Consider the following 9116-nt stretch of genomic DNA (forward strand, 5'->3'; position numbering starts at 1 on the left):
CCTACCTTCGTGAAAGTATACCAAAACTGCTGCTGAGGATTGATTTCTGTTCGCCTTGTTCGGTTAGTCCATTTCCAAGCTTTTCCTGTGAAGCAATCCAGGGTGCTCTTGCTGACAGCATTTACTTTGGTATGTGGTCAAAAATGAATTAAGAGCACATATATAACAATATGCTGACAATTTGAAAATAAATTTCCAGAACTCTTAACGGCTGCTCTTTATGTGGAATTTAATAGAGAAAGGGGGCTTTTGTGGTTGACTGTGTTCATCAGCCATTTCTGTGGGGATCCAAAAACATGTGTGAGGTATCTGCAGCCCATATCCCTACAGCGCAAAAGATCCAGGCCATTCAAATCATTCAAAACTCCTACTGCTACCAACACAAGTCAATAAAACTGTTCATTTGAAAAATGCCTGTCTCCTGGAACACAGAGAGATGAACACCATTTTTCTGGTGTAGGGGGTGAACTCCATAATACAAAACAGAGATAGCGTTCACTTGATTTCTGATTGATTTGGGTTCTTACATTCCTTTGCATTTTCTTCATAACATTTATCATTTAATTGCACACATTCCACACATGGTTTTGATCAGGCGGTAGCTCTGGTCCTGGCTGGGCTGGAAAAACAGGAGTGTCCTGCATCTGTAGCCTCAGCAGGGCAGTATTCTTCCCAGGAGGCATCAGACCTGACTGGAGAAAAACGGGCTCCTGCCAGAAGGCTGGATTTAAAGTTCTCTCCATTCCAAAATTTGAGGTGTTTCCTCAAGCTGGCAAACTGTAAAAAAATGAAGCCCAATGCACTGCCCAGAAAAAAACTATTAAGAAAAGACAACTTTAGAAGATCTCTACAAAATTATGCAAACACCATGACAACATCATAAATCCTTCAATTGGCATTCATTATTAGAACCACTATTAAAACCATACTGTTTCACATACATTGGCTCTTATAAATTACTTTCAGACAACTTTTTGAAAGAACAGAAAATTCACTTTCAACCTGTTTCTTCATTTTCAGATCTCATCTGTTTGAATTTTGGGCTGTAGTTTCACAATGAGTGCTATACTAGTGCTATTCTTTAGTGCACTGTTGCCTTGGACTGAAAGGATCTAAATGGAACGTTTAAAGTCACCCAGTTCTGTTCTCCTATTCATAAATATTCCCCTTCCCAAATACTGTGCATTTTTCTCACACTTCGCATTTGCTCTTGCTAAAGATAGGCTATACCTCCCAGTTCTCTGTTATTAACTTTTATCCTTTGTTGTCTTGTGCTTGCCCTGTGTTTGTTGCTGGGTTATCCCCCATCATCTCTCCCTTCCCTCTGTCTTCCTCTCCCCTTCCAGAATCCCAGCTTCGTCCGTTCTCTGGCTCCTTCTCTCCTTCCTTCTGTCCTGTTTCAACCCACTGACCCTTGAGGCCATGAGCCCATGGTGCTGCGTTCAGGCTGCTCTTTCGCTGTCTTCACGGCCCCTGGTGTCCACACCCTGCATGAGGTGAAAGATGTGGTAGTGACAGGTCCCTCACCCTTCCCTTTCCCCCCAGGTCCAGCTGGATGTTGTGTTGACCTTCAATCCCTCACGACACCCTGCGGACCAGGTGCAGACCCTCTCACTCATACCAGTCTCCTACTTGTTTTAGCCACTTTCTTTGGAGGTACAGTCGGGAATCGAGCCTCATGCAGACCTAGCAAAGGTACCATTCAACACTTCATTCTGCTATGAGCCCTTTGCATTCTATTCTTATAATATTCTCCCTTCATTTTTCTCAATCAGCCAATTTGTCCTCTCAACAGCAAGCATCAGCAAGTGGTAACTCACTACCAGCTCCAACTCTGCCCAAAGCTTTTTCTTTCCTTTTTCCAGGTCGGCACACTTTCCTTCCACAGCTCGTCTTGACCAATCAAACCCTAGGTCAGTATTCCTCCACAGTCTACTTCTTGTATAACCAAACCAGCCTGATCAGCCAAAAACTTGCACGTTGTAAGCTCTGTCATTGATAACTCTGTGTCGATGTTATGAATTTCCTTCGGTCTCGTTTGGGGTCTTGTGAGCCTTGACAGTCAGTTTGGCATTTCATCATACAGGTGAGACGGACCAAATAAACTGTAAATATGTTATCCCTATAAACTGTCACATTGTTACACTAATTAGACATTGATCAACTTAGTAAAATTAGAAATATCCCAGGCACAATATTCTCTTAATTAAAGATTACTTTATAATGTTTCATGTTTTGTATGAAGCTCTTTTATGTCTGTGAACTTAAATTTTGAGTCATGCCAAAGCTTAAAACGTTCTTAAATTAAGCCAGGTAATTACTGGCGGTGATAAACTTCCGAAATAATAATGACAAAACGTCTGTTTATTTTAAAATAAGTATACAGTTATGCCCAAAACAATACAATAATTAAGGCTATAAAATAATTTTAATAAAGTAGAGAATGAGCTCATAATACAGTAATGCATTTCATTTTAATTTAATTTACACACGTCCTATAGTAGTACCTTGTACCTTTTAATACGTTTTAACCTGTCAGAAACCACAAAATGAGATTGGACCTACTAAGGACTTTTTATTTGCAACATTCCAAACTTTTTTAATCTTTCCCACCATTTAGAATTACATACAGTGTTTAATTAAAAATAGGCTAACTGTGCTTACCTCCAGTAAATGTTTAGTGCACATTTATGCATTTACTGTTCTGCTGTATGAGCTTACTCCCTTTATTTTATGTTATATAATAAGTAGCTTGTTCAACAGCAGCATATGTTGGGTAAATTACCACATGTAAACAATCAATCAAAAAAATTCAAGTACTGTGATTTAAATTGCCAGAAACACTTATCACTTATCACAACTGGCTTAACAAAAATAAGAAAAATATCCATTGCAAAGTAAAGAGACAAGCAGGGAATTACATTTTTGCAATAAATCAGTTTTGAACAAGTTCCTCAAAGTTTTAATTGATATCTGACATGTTAAACATAAAAGAGGGAACAATCAGAAATCCCTCATTTTACTTAACTGACATGGACAGCATGTGTGTTTCATCCAAACAGGGAACACTCTTAACACATTCTGGCAAAGAAAGTGCATTGCCTGACCTGAACCATCAATTTTCACTCCTCAATTGTTAAAGACTTTGAAAAAACACAGCCGGTCGATGAAGTAGTTAGCTAAATCAAGACACCAGGAGTATGGATGAAAACCAGGAACCCCTGTCTTTTGAAAACCAGACAAGGAGGAATCAATCAAAAGTCTTCAACTGATCAGAATGGAAAGTGGAAAAATATGCTTTCTTGGGACTGAAAAAATGAAACATATTATGACACGGGTATTGGGGATCAGTATAGGAGATGAATGGTAAATGTATAATCAGTCACCTACTACAGAAGAAATAAATAACATACCCTTGGCTGAAAAAAAAGAAGACGTTCTACTACATATTAAACAGGATTAAGAAGTGAAGTGGCAGACATATTACTGGTACTATAAACAGTTCAGATAAACAAATCCCCAGAGCCTGGTAGTTAATTATAGGCCATTAACAAAACTCTTCCTATAGTCAGTCAAGATGAGAACAATGTTTATGGGCTGGAAAAGTGCTAATGTAGCAACCATCCACAAAAAGAGTGACAAAGCTGAACAAAGTCATTCAAGTGTTTTATTATATGAGGATGCCAAGTAGAACTAAACTTAGTATTGTCTGTAAAGACAATAGGATTTTAGGGGTAGTGAATATGGATATATTGTAGAAAAGACACCTTACCTTTGCACGAGTGGATAAAACTAAGAACACTATACACTTTTTATACGAAAGACTGTGGGAAACTGGAGCAGCTACCCAGCCATACCATTGAAGCTCATTCCCTGGCTTATGTCATGAAATGTTTGGATGAAATCCTGTGACCAATTAGCAACTAGCAGCAATTTTAAAAATATTCTTGTTGAATATTGCTCTTTTGTTCTTGCCACGTCTTTCACAATGGAGGCACAAGCTATAAGACTTTCTGGTCTTTGGGTCTTGCTGTTAACCAATGATACAATGCCTTAAGATGGTTATCATGAATTACTTTTCACATATTGATATTGATATATTGATAGCTACTGTAGATATTCATTGTGGAAAGAGAAAAGAATCAACACGTCGAATCAGGGCCTGCTCCATGCTTTAAGAGTACGGTCTATGTCTGGTCACTATGGTCTCGTTCTATGGTCTTTGCAAAAACAATTTTAAAAGCCAGTTTCACCTTTAATAATTTAAGCTTAGCTTTGAAAATAACACCTACTTTATAACAGGCATTGTAATTCAGAGTTTCAATAGCCAGGTGTCTGGAATTTATGCCAATAGTGCTTATTATAGGAGTGTTTGACACATATGTAATTTTCACCTGTGTCTTGACATCACTAATTGGCAGCGTATTAGCCAATTATAAATATTAAGGTTGAAATTGTAGTGTATTCAGTTACTATAAAGCAACCATTTGTAAATTAAGTTGACAAATGACCGAAGGGCTGTTCTTTGTAAATGCATTAACACCAGCTCAGTTGAGACAGAATATTTCTGAAACCAACAATTTTTAACAAAGAATGAATAAATGTAATCAGCTGCGATTGTTTTCCTCTGTGCTCCCCTGCTGGAAACACCACAGGCCTCATGCCCAGAAAGGGAGCATGAGGTTCATCAGAGGAATTTGAATGGAAAAGGGACCAATCCTAGCAGGGCAATTATAAAGTTAGCAGATAGGCTGGATTAAAGAAGATATAAAACATAAAAACATATAACAGGACTTTAAAGTGGCCCAGGGCAAATTATAGCCCTTTATAACTTTGGCCCTACTTGCTCATCAGTATACACTTTAATAAAGAAATCATGTCTTACTCTTTAATTGGAAAGCTGTGATCACTGTCCAACAAAAACACATTTTCAATAGAGCATATTTCTTAATCTTCGCTATGGTCTAACAATAATTGCATGATATTATTATATATAGAGTACTTCTAGAATGAAAAATAAACTAGTACTAGTAGTACAAGCCTGCAATGAGCCAGACATCTTAAATTTTAATTAATAGGTGTTTGAAAAGCATTACATTTTAATTAAGCTCTAGATATTTGAGGAGTATGTCATAATAATAGATATTTTGAGATAGTGGCATATATGGCTTCAAGTGCTGGCTTCACATCATAAAACTATTGATTTTCACATTCCTGAAGCACAATTGCAGGGAAGGAGACAGTTCTATAAGTAAGTCTGAGAGAGCAACACAGGGATTAATTACTGCACAAAACACCAGAATACAGGACTGAACAAAGGAGTATTTGCATGAATAAATTGTGGGTATCTGAATACGTTACCTAGTCATAGTATTGAAGAGAACACCTGGGATTGCTCCAGAAATGGATAAAAGGATCCTCAGATAAATAAGATTATAATGAAACAACTAATATGGCCAAATTAGACAAGTCTGAAAAATCTTTCTTGTACTCTGCTGTTGTCATTCCTAATGGCTTGTGTAGCTGTTAAAGTTGAGATAGTAGAGTTGAGGACCATGCCCCATCAGTCAGCTTCTCTTTTGCAACTTCCAGCTTCTCTCGTTTTTCCATTAATCCATCTCTTGCACGTTGAAATGAATTCCTGAAGAACTTCAGCCTCTCATTCTCTTTCCTCGGCCTGCATTTGTGAATACGTTCCATCCTGCGCAGAGTGCCTGACCTCATCCCATAATATCTTCAGCCTCTGCTTCTGCAGCTCAGTTGCTTTCCTCCATTTCCGTCATCTCCCCACCAACCGGTCTCTCTCCCTCTCCCTCCTTCCCTTCTGTCTTGTTGCTGCTTTTCCTGTTGCTACCTCTCCGAACCTGCTCCTACATTCCTCATACAAGTTCAACCTGGACTCCACTTTACCAGCAGAACTCTCTCTAGGATTGCACTCAGATCATCATCCAATGATTCCCACTACTTCTTTTTACTCACCTTTGGCCATTTGATCTTGATCTTTCTCCCTTGGTCCTTGAGTTTCCTCCATTCTTGGCTTGTCTCCTCCCTTGAAACTGCACTTGAGTGTATGGGAGTTCTAATACTCACCAAGATGCAGCTAATTGAACAGCGCATGTCCCTTCAGTTGATAGCTGTAAATCTGATTCTTTTTCTCAAGTGCCTCCAGGTGAAAATTCTCAGGGCACAAAACAGGTTATACTGTTTTATGTTTTTGTATAGTTTAAGATTTTTTTATTGTGCTTTAATACACTGGATAACTAGTAAACTGCAGTAAATTATAGGACATACTAATGTTCTTTGGAAAACAATATTTTTGTACAGTATATCATGGCACCACTATAATCCAATCTTGCACTGCATTGAGAGGGCATGTTAAATCTACAGTATATACATCCATAGTACAAGTACAGTAAAAACCACAATAAAGGTGCAAAAATCTTAAGTAACACCATGATAAACGTACAGTACATAAAGGGTGAAAATCCAACATGCCTCTATTGGTTTGGAGAATGTACTGCTTCAGAAGCAAACTGACCAGCTGTCTAAATGGATACAAAGGTATTGCAGCTGGGGGAGTGCTGGAGAGCAGTGCAGCAGCCAGGTGAGGGAGCTGGGCTCTCTTCAGCAGAGAGGGGGCTCTGTGTGAGCAGCCTGCAGCGAGGCCAGCTTCACGCATCAGGAGGAAAGGGAATCTCAGTGCACCCTGCAATAAAATCAGCTCACAGCCCATGAATCACAGGCTATAAAAAGATGATTATGAATAAACACATTCCTCGGATGCATTTTTCCCCCCTCTCTTTACTGCTGGCTTGGAAAGGCCACTTGCATTTGGTTTAAATTAAAAAGCCATCAAACCGAAGCAAATAACTGAATGGAAGGAGACTACACCCTTTGAAGTTTGTGCAAATCATACTGAGAGCGATAATTAGCAGCAGACAATTGCAATCTACTGTTTATTTGCAAGTGGTGGTGGGGGGGGATTCTGGGGTAGGAGATTAGAGAGGGGTTGCTTTAGGTATTGTCTTACGGAGAGTGAGATAATCTAATGCCAATAAACGTAAGTTACCCTTAGCAGCTTTTTGCACTTAGTGAATATTTGATGAACAGGAGGTAATATAGAACATCATACATTGAGTCCCCTAAAAAAGGAATCCTGATTATCTTTGTCCTTCTGGAAACCTCGATATGCAGCGCAGCTTATGTCTTACAGGCAGGGCATCACATTTATAGGAAGCAGTTCTATACAATAGGATACACCACTTTACACAAATGATCTGAAACATTTGTACCCATGGTGTTGAAGCTGATCCTTTGATCAAGCAGCTTCTGACAACCAAACACGCTACATGTGGTCAATGGTTTCCCCTCATTTGTAAGCTTTCTTATGGTCATTTTTAATCGGCTTCATCAATAATTCCACTGGTGTCAAGCATAAGCTGCAGAGGATCAGCAAACTGGATACAATTTAGAGCACCAAAGTTTCACTGTCTGTCTCCAATTCCTCAACAACCTCAGACCTCAGAGAAAGGTCAAATACTTGGTCCAATTAAACAAATAGCATAACTGCATAATTTAGACCTCAGCTGAAAGAATAATCAGAAGACCAAGCCACCCTTTGGAGCTGGAGGTTGTACAGCCCTTGACTGGAAGGATGACTCTTTCAGAATAGTGTCCTCAAGATATTAAGGAAGGGAGATCAGATGTCAACCAGGAGGTCCAGTAAAAACTGATTTAGTAATTCTTTGTCCTTTACATGAACTGAGACCCTTATTATAGTATAAGTCAATATTTATTTTTTTGCTTTAGCAGTGGTGTGGTTTTCCTCCTCCAGAGATATTTTCCACTCACGTGCCTTCTAAAGACACAGAGAAATAATGGGGGGGCATCTTTCTTCAGTGAAATAGTTGCCTACGCACACATGAAACAATGTTATGAACATTTTGTTTAGTATAACTGTTTTTAATTCCTGAGAAAACACTGTGTGCACAATTATAAATACCCTGCTTTCAGCTGTGCATTCAGCTACTATGTAACATACCTACTTGTCATGATCCTGAACTCCTTTTCCTAGATCTAAAAAGGGTTTTGTGTAATTCTTCCCAACAGGTAGCAGCACCACCCTTTGGTGAATATATGAATTGCACTGAGTTTTTGATTACAAATTAATTCGATATGCATTTTATTTTTCTTTAGAAGTCTTTATGGCATTACATAATTAGAAACAGAGTTACAGATAAAAAAGGAAACCTTCTGCTTTGAAATCCACAAACAAGGAAATTGCTCTTTTGATGCTCATCCAAGATTAATATGTGAGAAACTCATTAAAGTGATCCAAGACCATTCTTATGACTCACATCCTAAGCTTCATATCCCATCCTCGTGATCCAGAATCCTGAATCCAGTATTTTTTCTGTTACTAATTTATAAAAAGCATTATGCAAGAGAGAAGGGTTAAACTGATTCCATTTCAGCTGGACCTATTTATCACTTCTCCGCAGTGGTAAAGCTGTGGCTCAGTTAAAGAGACCTAGAAAACCTGCTGGATTCCAGAAACAAGGACCAGAAGGAACCCCAGCATCTATCCCCTCCTCATTTCAACAGAAAGCAGTATTCTGCTTCATCAAATGAGTGCATTTCTGTTTCCTTACCACTAGATGGAAGCAGTAATCTTTGACAGCCCTTCTGAACCAAACTATGGTACTGAACAAGAAATGTAAGACATGCACTTACCTTCCTAAAGACTCTCTGCTGAAACATAAGAAAAGGGTTAATGGGTAGAAATATGCAGGCATGGCACGAATCGTCACAATTTCCATAAAAAGAAAATAATGACAAAAAAACATCAGGCTCAAATTTCAAAAGTTAAGAATAAAAATAATATTATTTGCAAAAATAGGAACCTGGCCATTGCAATAAAATAACACGAGCTTGTACTCAACTAAGTACAGCACAACAATAAGTTTTATAAATCTGCTGTCCAATAACTTTCTGAACACTCAGGGCAAGTTAGTGCAAACCGTTTTCAAAAAGAGGTTAAAATAAGGAAAGATATTGCTTGATTGATTGGATTACCTACACCTAACAATAAAATTATAACGGGATCCACAATCTAC

The sequence above is a fragment of the Lepisosteus platostomus genome, chromosome 17 (assembly GCF_059453375.1).
Source record: "Lepisosteus platostomus isolate fLepPlt1 chromosome 17, fLepPlt1.hap1, whole genome shotgun sequence".
NCBI classification, from domain to species: domain Eukaryota; kingdom Metazoa; phylum Chordata; class Actinopteri; order Semionotiformes; family Lepisosteidae; genus Lepisosteus; species Lepisosteus platostomus.